Genomic DNA, 15,604 nt, shown 5'->3' on the forward strand with positions numbered 1-15,604 from the left:
GTAGATTTGAAAATCTACACGGGGATCCTAGCGACAAGACTGGCACAGTACCTCCCCGGCCTGATTGAACCAGATCAAGCTGGCTTTGTGCCTGGACGCCAAACTGTAGACAACACTAAGAGACTTACACACGTCCTAGAAAAAGCCTCACGTATTCCAGGAGAGAGGATGTTACTCTCAGTTGACGCTGAGAAAGCGTTTGACCGGGTGCACTGGCCCTACCTCGAGCGGGTGATGGCACGGTTTGGAATGGGGGAGAAATTCCGGACCATGGTGTTTAACTGCTATAAATTCCCCTCTGCGACCGTGCGAGTGAATGGCTGTGGTTCCCGACGGTTTGGTATCGAACGCGGAACAAGACAGGGCTGCCCTCTCTCCCCCCTTCTCTTCGCGCTCTATATGGAGCCCTTTGCCCAACGGGTTCGGCAGAATGGGGCGGTGACTGGAGTGCGGATAGGCGGTTTCACCCATGCAATAAGCCTTTACGCGGACGATGTACTTTTTGCGTTGGAGAATCCGAGGCAGGCCCTTCCTGCATGTATGGCTGAACTTAAGGCTTTCGAGAATGTGGCGGGCTTTCGAATGAATGTTGAAAAGTCCACGGCCTTGGACATATCCCTGTCATCGGCGGTAAGAAGCGACCTGCAGAGGCTCTTTCCCCTACGTTGGTCGAGAGATCAGGTACAATACCTGGGGATTGCGTTGGCACCAACGTTGCAGGCCATGGTCTCCATCAACTATGAAGCGGTGGGTGTGAAGGTGAGGGAGGAACTTGGGAGATGGAACAAAGGGATGATCTCCATGCTTGGTAGGGTGGCGGCGGTCAAAATGACCATTCTGCCCCAAATCTTGTACTTGTTCCGGGCGCTACCTCTGCAGCCCCCCAAGGGCTGGATTCACCAGATGCAAACTGAGGTGTCCCGCTTTGTGTGGCAGGGCCGTAAGCCCCGAATGCGCAGCGCACTCACAACCTTAGCACCGGAAGCCGGGGGGCTAGGTATCCCTGATCTCTGCAAATACTTCCAAGCAACACAACTGCGATACTTGGTGGAGTGGAGTAGGTGGGAGTCCGATAAACACTGGCTCTTCCAGGACCAGGCGGTCGCCGGGCGCCCCTTACAGGAAATTCCATTCCTTCGCAGGCCACATCGCCCCACGAATCTCTATGCTTCTTATTTCACGCGTGTGCCACTGAGAGTGTGGGACGCTACCTATCGCGCATTTGATCTCACCTCGTTTCCCTCGCCATTCACACCGATCGTCGATAATCCAGATTTCACACCGGGTATGGAGCGAGGGGCCTTCTCGCACTGGAGGGACGGGGGCTGCAGGGCACTTTTCCACATGTATGATGCTGAGGGGGTGATTTCCTTCAAGGACTTTAAAGATAGTTACCAGATGACCGAAACCGACCGCATGAGGTACTGGCAGGTTCGACACTGGGCTTTACAGCCGAGTGTTAGAGAATCAGCGGATAGGCAGCTGCTACCGTATGAAAGGTGGCTGATCACCCGCACCTCAGACGCCAAACTCATAACTGACCTATACAGGATGCTCCAGCTCCCGTCCTCCCACTTCCACATTCCTGGCCGGGAACGTTGGAACAAGGAACTAGGGAGAACACTTAGCCTTAAGGAGTGGGACCACATTTCATATAGAGCGAGGCACTCGGCCTATCACGTGGGCCTCACGGAAACCTTCACCAAGGTTACCACCTACTGGTACTACACCCCGGAACGACTGCATGAGATGAATAGGCTCCTCAGTGACAAATGCTGGCGCGAGTGTGGGCAGATTGGTACACTAACACACATCCTCTGGGACTGCCCCGTACTGCACACCTACTGGTCAACAGTGTTGGATGAAATTGATACATGCTTTGAGATCGAACTGCCTCGGTTTCCGGCGTATACTCTGCTGGGTCTCCCAAATGGCTTAATGTACCCTCTGAAATCTAAAAGGGGACGGCAGATTGCTATTATGTTGGGCTCGGCAATACAAAACATTCTGATACACTGGCGCACACCTACCGTCCCATCTCACACAGGTTGGCTTCATAGGTTGTGGCATGTTCTGGGGATGGAAAAGCTGTCACTCACGTTAGCAGGAGATGTTACTGGTTTTGAGGAGCTGTGGCAGCCCTTTCACTCGCTATTGGCCACGGAATTCAAGGAAATTACATGCCCTAGATACCTAAGACTGATGAGGCTTACACCCCCGCTGTGAAACACTGTTCCACTGGAGGGAAGGGGGTACGACCCTATGAGTAAGAGTGTGGCCCGGATGGATTACAAAGTAGACGGTTTATTTCCATAATACGCAACACTGGACAGGGTGGGTGGTGGGGAGGGGGGGTCGTTGGGGTTTTTTTGTTGACTTATGGAAGGGTACAGGACTGTACGAGGATGCTCCTTCTCTTCATTTACATATTTCTACGCACCTCGCAGGACACTGAGGCAGCCCCCAGGGCTGGGACATGGGAACTCTAATCCTGGGATACTTCCTGCCGCTAACATTGCATGCCTATATGTTTGCTCTTCTATGCAGCTGTACCTTTCTAATAATAATAAAATACTTTAAACATAAATTAGGCATACCTTTCACTTTTTTGGAGTGGCACTCACAGGGCGGGACCCTGTGAAGTCCTGAAGAAGAGCTGAGGGGTACAGCTCGAAACTAGTTGACCTTTTTACTAGGGTACTGTTTTTCATAATAGAACCAGCCCACCTAGTAAACCACCCCACTTTTTAATATATCCGCTAGGCGCATGAATAAAGTTTGTTTAGCTCACTAGTAGGAAATTTTTAACCCTCACCACTCCACTCACTTTCCCCTTTTCACATGACACGACACATAGTCCACACAAAAAAAGTGCTCCTACGCAATATCGTTAGTCGTAGCACGCCTCAACCCGCAGCGGGTTGGGAAGCCCCTATGATGAAGCATGTCACCGTGAGGAAACTCCGGTGAGTGAGGGGACTAAAGGAAAAAAAAGTTTTTTTCCCTTGCCCAATTTGTTTCCCTAAAGACATATCCAATTTTGGAAATGTCTTAGCTGTCAGCTAGGTTTTCTTGATCTGAATCCTTCAGATTTCTTTTGCGTACATTGGTCACCACTCACCAGCAGCCCGCCCCCCACACGGCACGCGCATACGTGGCGGCGGAACGGAATGGAAAGTGAAAGAAAGTCTACTCTGTCCCTGTCCGCCATTTCATAGATTATTCGAGTGGCAGTGGCGGCTCAGTGTAATAAATGCTCACAGTAGTGTGCCACACTCAGACACTCTCACACCCCGGCCGGAGGCCCCCCACCATTTCGGACTTGCTTTCTTGGGGGCCCGCACCATTTCGAAGACTCAGGGCCCGGGGCCTGGCCTGCCTGCCCGCTGCACGCACCATTTTGAAAACACCTCTCTCCCAGTCCCAGGGGCCCCAGCCTGCGGCCCGCACCATGATTCCAAAAGTCACAGGGGCCCCGGCCAGGGTCCGCGCTGCGCAACATTTTAGAGCCACAGAATAGATTGTGTGACGTGAGGAAGGGCCCGGCCAGGGCCCCCAGGAGAGCGAGGCCCCCCCGCAACGCGGGGCCTGCGGGGGCTTGTGTTACGCCCCTGAAACAAAGGCACAAGAGGGCATGGTAGGAATACCCTGACCGTCCCAGGCCTGGTGGTGGGGTCCCAGAGTGACCCTGCCCGAGACCCAACATTTTTTTTAATTGCCATGATTTACAGGCAGATTTTCAGAGGATCTGCGGCAATATATATATATATGTTTTAAAACAAGCACATTCTATTGTACATGTTTTATTTAAGCTGCCGGGTGAGCCAAGCCCCTGGGGGATGAGAAATGTATAGTTTGGGGAGGGGGCCAGTGTGGCCCTCCCTCCCCAGGCCATTGTAAGCCCCGGGACCCCATCCTTTAGGGCACGGCCCAGGGCCGGACTGGCATTTGCGGGCACCGGGCATTTCCCCGGTGGGCTGGAGGGGTGGGGGCCGGTTTTGTGGCTGCAGGGGGCCGCTTTTCTTACAGAGTGCCGGTTTTGTAGCAGCGCTGCAAAATCGGCCCTCTGTAAGAAAAGCGGTAGCAGTGCTTTGCGGGTAACAGCCCCCTCCCCTCCCATTACCAGGGCCGGTGGAGAAGCAACCTGCCAGGGCTGGTTGCTGGTCTCAGTCCGGCCCTGGCACGGCCACATATGTGAAGGAGGAGAGGGTTATGTGGCGCCCTCCCTTGGCTGATTTCTGCTCTGGGGTCACCCTAAGTGAGAATGGTATGCCCAGATATGGGTCCTGTGCTCACTGCATAACTGCATAACTCAAGCTAGCCTGGCTCATTAGAAGTGATTCCCCGAAACCAGTCCCAGGATGCTTGTTTCCGGTCCAAGGAAGACCTGGCTTGGCAGTTTGGGCTAGACTATTCCCATGAGGAAAAGGGTCAAGACTGATTTGCATATGGCTGGTTACAAATTGGGATGGCGTGGTGAGCAAAAGAACTATGGGTTAAACCCATATCCTTTTGACTGAGGGTGAGTGTTTGCATTGTTCAGCACTCCGTCCATCTTTTGTTCCTTTTTCTATTATCTTCTTCCATGCCAAACGTCTCCCTGGGTCGAGTAACCGCCTTTCTGAATAGTTTGCCAGAATATCCTACTTCCTATAGGAATCTCACTATGATGTGCAGTGCTGCAGTACTAGAAGATTTCTCTTAATTTGTTAAACATGTCTCCATCTGACAAACTACCTTCCCATGGTTCATTCTCACCATCTGCTCCATCTGCCTTGTTGGCACGCATGAGCTGATGGCACAGCTGCTCTTGAAGTGACTTCCTACTGTCCCTTGCCTCCTTGCTTGCACACTTTTTCTTTATCTCACATATGCCTAGGTCTCCAAATCCTTTGGCTGTTTGGGTCTGCCTGGGCAACTTCCCAGAGTAGATCGTCGGGTGAGGCCTTGGCTACGAAAGATAATCAAGCATTCTTCTGATGGGCTCGAGGGATTTTGACACCACTCACCTTACTATTTCATCTACTAAGGCACCTACGACCTGTTTCACACTTTGGGTTAAAGGAGAGTCACATTCATCAGGATACATGTGCTGTGGATTGTATCAAATAGAAGGTTCATAGCACTCCCAAATACATCCATTTGGTGTCACAGACTTCTTTTATTCTCTTTCAAACAGAAGTATGAACATTTCATTACCTCTGCCAACAAAGTATTGTCTGAAGAGTAACTACGCATCAGACTTTATCAGGGCAACAAATAATAATAAACACATGATTTTAAATATAATCCCCAAGTCAAAGAATCAGGGAGGGCAGACAAAGGAACTACTAGGGGAGATAAATCAGGGAACAGTGGGACAAAATACAGCAGGTGCAAGATGAACTTGAGGTGGACAAAGGAAGAAGGGTGGGAAAAACGACAAGTAGGGCAATAAACATCTAGAACAAACAAGACAGTATACCGTAACTTAGATGCAAAATGAGCACAGCATCTAATTCCATGCATTGTTCATTAGTAGATTTTTGACTACCCTTTTGAAGGCAAGTGTAGAGGGAATCAGTCTTGTTTCCACTAGGAGGGAGTTCCAGATTCTCTGGGCGATGCCAGAGAATGTACGATTGTAGGTTTTAAGCTTATTACAATTCTTGGGCTTGAGCAACTGTGTGCCGGTGCTCCTTGTGGACCGGGAGCCACCAGAGAGTTCCAGCTTGTTTGTCAGGTAGAGTGAGATGTTGAAGTGTAGTGCCCTATGGGTCATACCAGCGATCTTTAGTTGTATCCTTGCTTCAAAGGGAAGCCAATTGAGTGATTTCAGGTCCGGAGAAATGTGGTTGTTCTTCTTAGACCACGATGAGTCTAGTAACAACATTTAGAGATGCTCTGATAGGTGCAAAACGTAGTTTCGGCAGACCGCAAAGAGTTGCACTGCTGTATTCTAGCCTGGAGATGACAAGTGCTTGCACCGCTAATTTTGGGGAACGAAGGGTTTGAGTTTTCCTAGGATGCAGAGTTGGAACTTCACTCCTTTGGTCGATGATCTGATGTGGTATTGCATGTTTAGGTTTTTGTCAAGCACAACTCCTGCTGATTTAGTGGAGTCCACAATGTGAGGTGTGCAGTTGAGGGCTGTGAGGTTACAGAGGAATTTAACCACAGTGGGGGTTTGCCTAGTGGGTGCAATGAAGAGGAATTCTGTCTTGAGGGTGTTTAATTTGAGATGGTAGGAGGTTAGCCAGTTGAGGGTTTTGAGAAGGCTTCCGTTGAGGGAGTTGATGTCTTTGGGGAGGAGATTTTCATGTAGAGTTGGGTGACGTCCGCATACATGTGATATTGGATTTTGGAGGCTTTAAGAATTAAAGTCAGTGGTTCAAGGAAGAGGTTGAAGAGTGTGAGGGACAGTGAGGATCCTTGGGGGACACCAAGTGTGCATGGACTCGGGTTGGAGATAGACTGGTCGGATTTGACTCTTTGTGTTCTGTTGCTGAGGAATGAGGAAAACCATTTAAGCAGTGCTTAAATTGTGCCAGTGCTTTCCGGTGCTTAGCACCGGCACTTATTATCAGGGCCGGGTCTAGAAGTCAGGGCCAAGTTACAACTCACATCAACGGCTGCACAACGTGCGTAGTGTCAGCCAATATAAACGACTGTTGAAACTGTCTTTTTGGTGAAGAGCTGAACTGAAAATAAATCAATGCCTTCCGTCTGTTTTGCCGGTGGGCGGACCACTGTTTGGGCTGGATTTGGCCCTGTGCAGCTGCAGGAGCATGTGTAACCTTAGTGACACAGATCTTTATCACGGTGTTAAAACTGCTCCTCTTCTAAGATGAATTGGGCCTGCTTCAGTGCACTTGTGTGATTTTTCAAAGGTGCAGCCCTTGCAGAAAGTCAGTGCAGGGTTTTGCTTTCATTTTATAAATGTTATTATCAGGGGCAGCATATTCACACACTTCCCTTACTTTACGGGAGGGTCGGTGCCGGTACAATACTATCTCTGCAGAGGCACCTGTCTTCCGATCGAAACGCATCATTTACCCGGACTGTTTTTGTGGCATTGAAGGCTTTCTTAATTATATGAAGAAGCTCTTTCAACCTGGACTCAGCACACCAGCGTGAGTCTCGTAGTGGGTGCAGGTGGCACAGGCTGAGGCTGCACTGTAGCAGGGCTCGCTGTCTGACTCTGAACAAGAGACAGGCTAGTGATCCACACGTAGCCACGCCTGCAGCTCCTCTCCGTGGATCATTCTGACAGCTATAAAGAGATTCAGGTAAGTCAGATATTCATTTATTAATCTGCTACTGCTCACATTTAATAGGTTTGTGTTAAAAGAATAGAGAGGGTACTCCAGCACGGAATAGCCTTGGAAATGGACACACTAACTTGTAAGTCTGTGCTGTAAATGAAGGGCCATCTAAGGTGGAAGTTTTGTCTCAACTTGCAGATTTGCTGATTTATTCGTGAAAAGTGTTTAATATCCGTGCTTGACAGTGGAACTATGAAGCAGCAGCCTTTATTTTTACCCAGCGCAGTATTCCTCCTACAATTACCATGAAGCCATAGGACATTTGTAGTTTTAGGAGGGAGGTACTCTGGGAAATAAAAGGAGTCTCGTATGTTGGCCGGGGTGCGTAATTCTTTGTAGAAGATTGTAGATGCGGATGTGCCCAATGGCAGAGATATTGGCAATGTTTTAAAGGCATGTTGTAGAGCAATGTAGCTGCTGTGTTCAGTACTGTAAAGTTTGTGTGCAAGTTGGGCTTAGTGTAGTGACATAAGGGCAGTGGCATGGTGTGGAATGTAGTGGTGACTTGTGATATGATATGTATTGGTGAGATGTATGTGTGTAGTGTGTTTTGCTGGTGTGTATGTTGGTGGTATATGTCCTGGTGGGCTGGGGCAGCTGACTCCTACTGACATCATGTTCTACTTTCATAAGGCGCCGAGGACCAACGCTGCCCCTTCCCGTGCTGCTGTGATGAAGAAGGGGGGTCCAGACGAGTGAAGCACCAATCCCCGCCACTGCTGGGGGCGAGTCACAGCTCTGTAGTAACACACACAAGCTGCGAGGAGAGGGGAGAAACCACAGACATTCCCTCATGGACGAATCGCAGCTAAATGAACATCAAAAACGAGGTTCTGTGGGCTGGATTTACACAGGGCGTGTAGCTGCTGAAGCTACCGGGGGACAAGAGGGGAGGGGCTCACATGAAACATTTCGAAATATGTTTGTTCGAAAGGGCGGTGAAAGTATAATAAGGCATCCTGTAGCGGAGGAGGTGACACAAAAACATAGGAAAATAATACAAACGAACGATAAGGGTGGTCTATAGCAGGAAGAGAGGAACAGCGCTGGACTTAAGGACCACTAAAGCAGGACACCTTGCTGGGTTTGTCCTGGTGGGCTGGGGCAGCTGACTCCTACTGACATCACATTCTACTTCCATAAGGCGCAGAGGAGCAATGCTGCCCCTTCCCGTCCTGCTGTAATGAAAAAGGGGGATCCAGACGAGTGCAGCACCAATCTCCGGCGCTGCTGGGGGTGGGTCACAGCTCTGTAGTAACACACATAAGCTCGGAGGAGAGGTGCGAAACCATGGACATTCCCTCGCGGACTAATCGGAGCTAAATAAACATCAGAAACACACCTAACATAAAATACAGCATCCCGCGAGTAGTGCGCGCACGGTGAAAAGGTAGAAAAAAACGAGGAATACAGCTGGCACCCTGCACACCGCTGCTCGCTCCCAAGAGCAAAACGCTGTGGGAGCAACATAGACAGTCATGTAAAGAGACAGAGAGAGCGCGACATGGACAATGAGACAGGGACAGGCATAGATAGATATGCAAGCATAGACAGGGATGGACAGAGTCAGAGCGATGCAAGGGCAGTGAGACAGGCTATACAGATAAGCGAACAGAGACATTGAGAGGCAGACATATAGACATAGTACCCTCATGGCGACAGCGCACCCCACCCCCAGGCACATGGCATACATGCAAATAATACACACAACACAATTTGTTATTGGGAAAAACTGCTGCAGGTTTATTACATACAACAATATGTAATATGGTGGGTTATCTTACGGGCGATCCAAGGGCAGGCAGCATTCTCACCACCTGCCCGCCTGGTGAGCCAAGAAGCACTGGAGCGAACCCCTGTGCTTCCCCTTCTGGTGATCCTCCTCCAAGATCACGTGGCACTTATTATTCACGCCCCTTTCAGGGCGGAGCGTAGCAAGGCAAACCCCGGTTGTTCAGGCCTACAACCGCCCGAAGGACCAACGGGGCACCGATACGGTTTCCAGGAACCTCCCATGAGGCTCCTGGGCTCTGGCACCCCTATGTGCCATGCAGAGGTACCCTTCTGTACCCAGTTGCCTTCAGATCACCCTGTATCTCCGCCTGCAATGAAAAAAGTACAAGATTACAACATTCTCACCATGATTCCTACCACCGACCACGCAGAGTAAGTGGTAGGGTGGGAGACGGCGTGTCCCGTGTGGCAGCGGTCGCACGTGTCCAGTGCGACGACAAAGAGGTCGTCGGCGTGGCGAGGGGGATATATACCCCTCGCCCCGCCTATCGCGCCGGACATGATGCGGCTCTGCCCGCGCCCAGAAGGGGACTCCCTGAGAGTCCCTGCTCCTATGGGAAGAAAGGGGGGTGTGGAATGCCCGAGGGCACTAGAGGGCCGCCCTCTTGAGTGGCCTCCTACGGTGCCCTCAGGTAGCCGCAGAGACAATGAAACAGAGACACAGTGAAAGACAGACAGACGCTGAGGAGGAACATGGTACAAGACAGATAAACAGACAAATCATAGAAACCACAAGACTGAGGTGCGGAAACAGAAAGACACAGGGACAAGCAGATGCCCCCAGTGAGAGAGGCATTGACAGAGGGTGCTGACGGTCACACTGACAGGCACAGTGGCTAGAGGTGGCAGGCATCAGGAGAGAGTGCTTATCCACACCATGTGTGCAGAGAGCAGTCCCGCTCTAATCTCGCTGATTATCTGCACTGTTAACATCGCATTATCCCCAGATAGACGGGATCACTGGTGTCTTTGTAACTCAAGAGCACCTTCCTCCGAGTTTGCCCGTGTAATTCTTTGCATTATTACATGCACGCCTCCCCGCGTGCCCACAACACCGAGATGTTTTCCAGGCCATGCTCGCCGTATGAGGAAGTCTGTTTAGTGGTCATGCGAACAAGGGACACCCCTGGATGAACAGTTAGATATGTTTGAACTAATCCAGACGTTGGATTACTAACTGCAGTTGAGAATAAGACAGGGACACACTGGTTAGACCGCGTGTTGTAACCGTGCACAAGTGTGTGTGGTGTTCTGGTGTGAAATGTTTCCAGGTGAGCTGTTGTGTCTGCAGAGGCAGGCAAGAAGCGCTGTGCACAAGAAGTCTGTCGTGCATCTCTCCCCCTTCAAGCAATGTGGGCAGGGGGAGTAAAGCCATCCCTTCTTGCACCATATCGACTGTACCGTGACTATTTTAAATTAGCCGATGAACCCCCCATTACTCATAAACAGACACATCTTTCTGTTTGCTGTGCAGAAGTGCACAATCCCTGCGTCAAGAGGCATCAGCAAGCGCGGTCCCCAAAGTGAAAGCGTACTGCGCTACAAATAACAAACAAAAAAGAGTGGGAGGGGGTGCAAACGTGGAACGCAGGCTGCTAATTAAAACAAGCATCTCAAGAGGAGTGGTGGTGGTGGGCACAGGAATGCAGCTGCTGCCCTGCGCGCCGCTGCTCGTCCCGAGAGAAAAGCGCTGTGGGAGTCAACATTACAAAAAGAGGTGGGACATGCATCCCGCCTTTAGCCATTTGCGTGTGTTCATTAGTGAAAGACACACGCAAAAGTCAATCCGATGTGTGGGAGGGGTCAGACCCACACAGAGAAATTTAGAGTACTTACAAGAAGCCTTCCATAGAGCAGCACATGCACGCTGCGCTAGGCTCGATCTAAAAACTATTAGGATCTTTTGTATGAAAAAGCTTATAAGGATATGGATACTAGTCGATTGAGAGACAAAATACTTTAAGAGCCAAGACACTATTGGTTTGATGAAACCCAAAGAAGTTTCATTCAAAGATCAATTCATTTTTTTACTTTCTTTTTTTGTCTCATAGGGGCATGTTTAAATGGTCATGAGTGAATGATTTTTGTACATTGTCTTCTGTGGGTATGAATGTTAATCTGTCTCTTGTTTCATAGGTAATGAAGGCTTAGGAATTCAAAATGGAAGAAGAATGACCTACAATTGTTGGAGGTAAGGACATTTGCAATTAGTAAGAATGAATGAGTGTAGCAGTTTTTCATGTGATAATTTCTCTTTAATCTTCTTTTTAGGTTTTCTTACTTTTCCTGGCTGTTCCCTTCCTAATCCCTTTCCCCAGCATGATCACCCTAAAACTCTGAAAAAGTTGGTTAGCGGAAATGGTGATATCAAGAGGTGGACCACTTGTTCATTGCTCAGATTCTGAGGAGATCTGTGGAAGTCTTGACACAGTCATCAAGGTCCATGTGCTATGGATTGTATAGTGGATCTCAGCACAAATGGTCCTCTCTTTGTTCCTGAGTCATCAAAAGCTATCACGTTTGTACAGGAGTGTTTCCTTCACAGGTATAATGAACCAACTGATCGCTTGAGTGGAAAGCTAAATGTCCACTAAAGTACATGCATTCCCCTTGACGCACGAACGTTACCGCAATTTGCACAGGCGTCTATCAGCCGAGTCCCACTTGGAAGTTATGTAAGTGTTGTTGCCCTAACTGCTGTCCAGTATTTAATTTGTAAAAAAATAATTGCCAGGGCCCCATTGGGAGGTCATTTCCGCCTGCATTGCCCATTGTCACTGTCAGCACTGCCAACTACAGTAACAACACAACTATTAACCAACACTCTCCTACAGTTGTGACAATTCTGACTATTGCAGGCCCCCAAAGCTATAGGAATTGTTTTGGCAGCAGGTATTAATCATTTAAAACATATTGAATTAATAAACAACTGCTGTGCACGAATCTAAATTAGACAGACAGTGCCACCGTGTGGTAGACTCTCATACGTGCTGGTGATGACAATTAAGTGCCAGTGCCGAGTACCAGGAACCACTGGCTCAAATTAAGCACTGCCGCTGTCATGGGCTACCACCTAAGCGCACTATGGGAGTGTAGCTAATTTTTGAATAGGCTGGTTAGCTCTGCAGGTGAGATGTGGGCCATGAGGCTGTGCATCTTTATAAGACCAACACCGCTCTGCTGAGGCTGCAGACACTCTGATGCGCACAGGACCGCGGGTCAGCACCATGCTGCTGCCCACTGCTTTGCACCTGACAGCTGAATGCCATAGTAAAGAAGCAGGTGTGTTAGGTGTGTTCAACCCCTGTGCTGTGCTCTGATATTGGGCTCGGACAGGTGGCTTGTGCCTAGAATGTCTGATGGGTGCTCCACTAGTTGCTGTATGCACAGGAGCCAAAATGTCCTGTGAAGTTGGTTAACATTGCATATATGTCACATCAGATTTTTTTGCAATATACATTTATATCCAAAGTAGATTATACCACCCCAATACAGGTGAAAATCACTGTAAATCAGTGCACTATTCATTCAATAAGGCTAAACATTAAGGAGAAGTCATAAGTGATAACCCCTACAATCAATGGGGACTTAAAGTGTAATTTGTAAACTGATGTTCAGCGAGGAAGCACAGGCAAATGCAGACGTGCCAACTCACACGGTGCCACCGCGTGTCACACGATTTTAGCTCCCTTCACACGGTCACCTGATGAGGAGCCGAAATCTCACGGTGGCAGGGACACCGACCTGAAAACCACAGTAAAAAGTGGATTTTCAACTCTTTTTAGAGGCAGTAACCAGCCAATGTCCATTAAGAGGTGTGAAAACACCCTAGGACATCCACAACAGCCTCAATGACCCTTTGTTTTTATCTTTTTGGAAGGGGTGTGGAGGACTTGGTGAGGGACAGAGTGCCTCTTAGGTAGCTCTTGGCATGTGGCCCGCCCACTCCAAGGCCCGCTCCCTCCTCACACGTTGGCATTAATTTGTAAGTTGGCAGGTATGCAAATGGTACAACCAACAGCCCCCATGGCATTCTTGTTTTTTTAGCACAATACTGTGATAGCAGTGTGTTATCTCTAACAAGCAGCAAAAGTAATGCGAGGATGGGGAATACACAGTTTTCTCTGCTCTTTGACATCTGCTCAGGCCCAGATTAGGGTTAATAGCTTAACCTGGGCAGAGAACAAGGTGGCACAGTCACAGCGCTGCATCTACACTGAAGGGTTTTTTTATTGCCACATTGTGATGCTGTTGTTCTTGACACCCCATCACAGTATTTTCTGGCCTGAGTGCGGTCTTTGAGTGGTTTGGATGTCATCGACTGAAGTGCAACTCCGACAAGTCGGAGTTGCTCTTCTTTGGCTGCACCTCCGAGCCAGACTGGAAACCCTGGTGGCCGCAGGACATGTCCCCTCCTGTCAGTGTGTCCTTGAAGGCCAAAAATCTGGGAGTCATTATCGACAGTGACCTATCTTTCGGACCACACATCTCTTGTCTAACTGGGAAATGCTTTGGCATCCTTCGGATGCTTCGTAAATTCCTTCCCCTAGTGTCCATCCAGCACAGGAAAATCATCGTCCAGGCGCTAGTGGGATCTAGGCTGGACTATGCAAATGTTTTATTTCTGGGACTTCCTAAATATCTGGTTAGACGCTTACAAATCGTCCAGAACTCAGCGGCCCGAGCCATTTTCGGTCTTCCAAGAAGGGCCGGAGCTGCTGATCTTCTTTCAACTCTACATTGGCTACCCATTGCCAAAAGGATCCTTTTTAAAACCTTGACCATAACCTTTAAGGCCTTACATGGCATAGGCCCTAAATACATTGCAAAACGACTTTCTTGGTACCAGCCCTCTAGGTCCCTTAGATCTTCCTCCTTATCCAAAATGACCGTTCCTATCATCAAGCGCGCCAGAGCAGGAGGCCGGTCCTTTCGCTATTTAGCTCCCCGTGCCTGGAATGACCTTCCGATTTCCTTAAGACAGGTTTCCAGCCTTCTCTCCTTCCGAAAGGCCCTCAAAACGTGGCTTTTCCCTTAACTGGCTTTTCTGTTTTTATGTTTCCTTCAGTTGTTATGTTGCTCCCTTTTGGTGGGTACCTTCGTTAAAGCGCCGGGATGCTCCGTGGAGTGGCCGTGCGCTATAGAAGCACAAAATTAACATAACATAACATAACACCATCTGTTAAGAACATTGGCAGGCATTTCCGATGCATTACAGGCTCATACCTGTAGCCTATCTCGGCCTGACATGCACAAAACATTTGAAGACATGCAGCTGTGCAAGTAAAAGTGTAAGTTTAGGACCCATGAATATCCCATACTTTTGCCTTTTTCCCAGCAGTTTCTTACTGTCCAGGTTTGGCACCTCTATAATTAGCAGTTGTTTCGTTTAGTTGCTAACCTCTGCTCCGGCCACTGGAAAAGGCACGTTTAACACCTGGGGCCAGATCACAAAACATTTTTGAACAGCATGATTTCATACTCTTGTTGATAAAAAAAGGGGGTGCTTTTCGCATATACCTTCCTTTTGTCATATCTCTGTATCGGGAAAGCAGGTGTCAACAATGTACATATTTGGTGGTAATGTGTTTATTTGTTTTTGTGCTGCAGTGTTTTTGTGCTGCATTGTTTCACTGTCAGGTTATTTTGTAGTATGCTGGTTGGTTTGTGTTGTGTTTTGACTGTTGTGTTTTGTTGAGTTGTGGTATATGTGTTATGTTGCTTTATTTATGTTAGTGTATATATATATATATATATATATATATACATACATATATATATATATATATATAATATATATATATATATATATATATATACATACACACACACACACACACACACACACACACTCACACACACACTATAAATATGTTAGTATATATGCTTTTTTCTTTACTTTTGATGTGTCGACAAATGCTGCTACCCTTCCAGCCAAAAGCAGCCCAAAATAGCGCTCTGGCCCAGCTCTTCAACTAGCCATCTCAAAATAGTTGTCAAAATCCTGAATTGAAGCATTTGAAGAGAATTAGAGACATGTGATATCGGAAAATGTAATCGCCTCCTGAACGTCACAACCCAACAACGCCCACACAAATCAGTTACAATGGTGGGGGATTTTCCCCGGGCGATTTCCCAGAAATTCCGAGTCCCTTAAATGGTTCCCTCCCCCTTTAAATTGTATTATGCTTATTTTATTAGAGAGCTGAAAAGCTTTTCATGGACAAAGGTTGTTTGGGTTTCCCCGTCGTGGTGGTAATGTTTCTGCTGCGGAGGCGCCATTGCATGACATTGAAGATGGTGGCGTGGCGGGTTTATCGCGCGCTGAATCTGCTCGACGCCTTTAATTAACCTCGAGGAACCAAACGCCGCCATAACAATGGATAATAGTGAAAGCCAAACTTCTGTAAATAAAATGGATACATTGCAATCTGCGACACTCAGCTAGCAAGTGGAAGCATTAATACTCCAGTCAGATTACAATCCACTTGCGACTTTACCATTAA

The sequence above is a fragment of the Lissotriton vulgaris genome, chromosome 3_1 (genome assembly GCF_964263255.1).
Source record: "Lissotriton vulgaris chromosome 3_1, aLisVul1.2, whole genome shotgun sequence".
NCBI lineage: Eukaryota > Metazoa > Chordata > Amphibia > Caudata > Salamandridae > Lissotriton > Lissotriton vulgaris.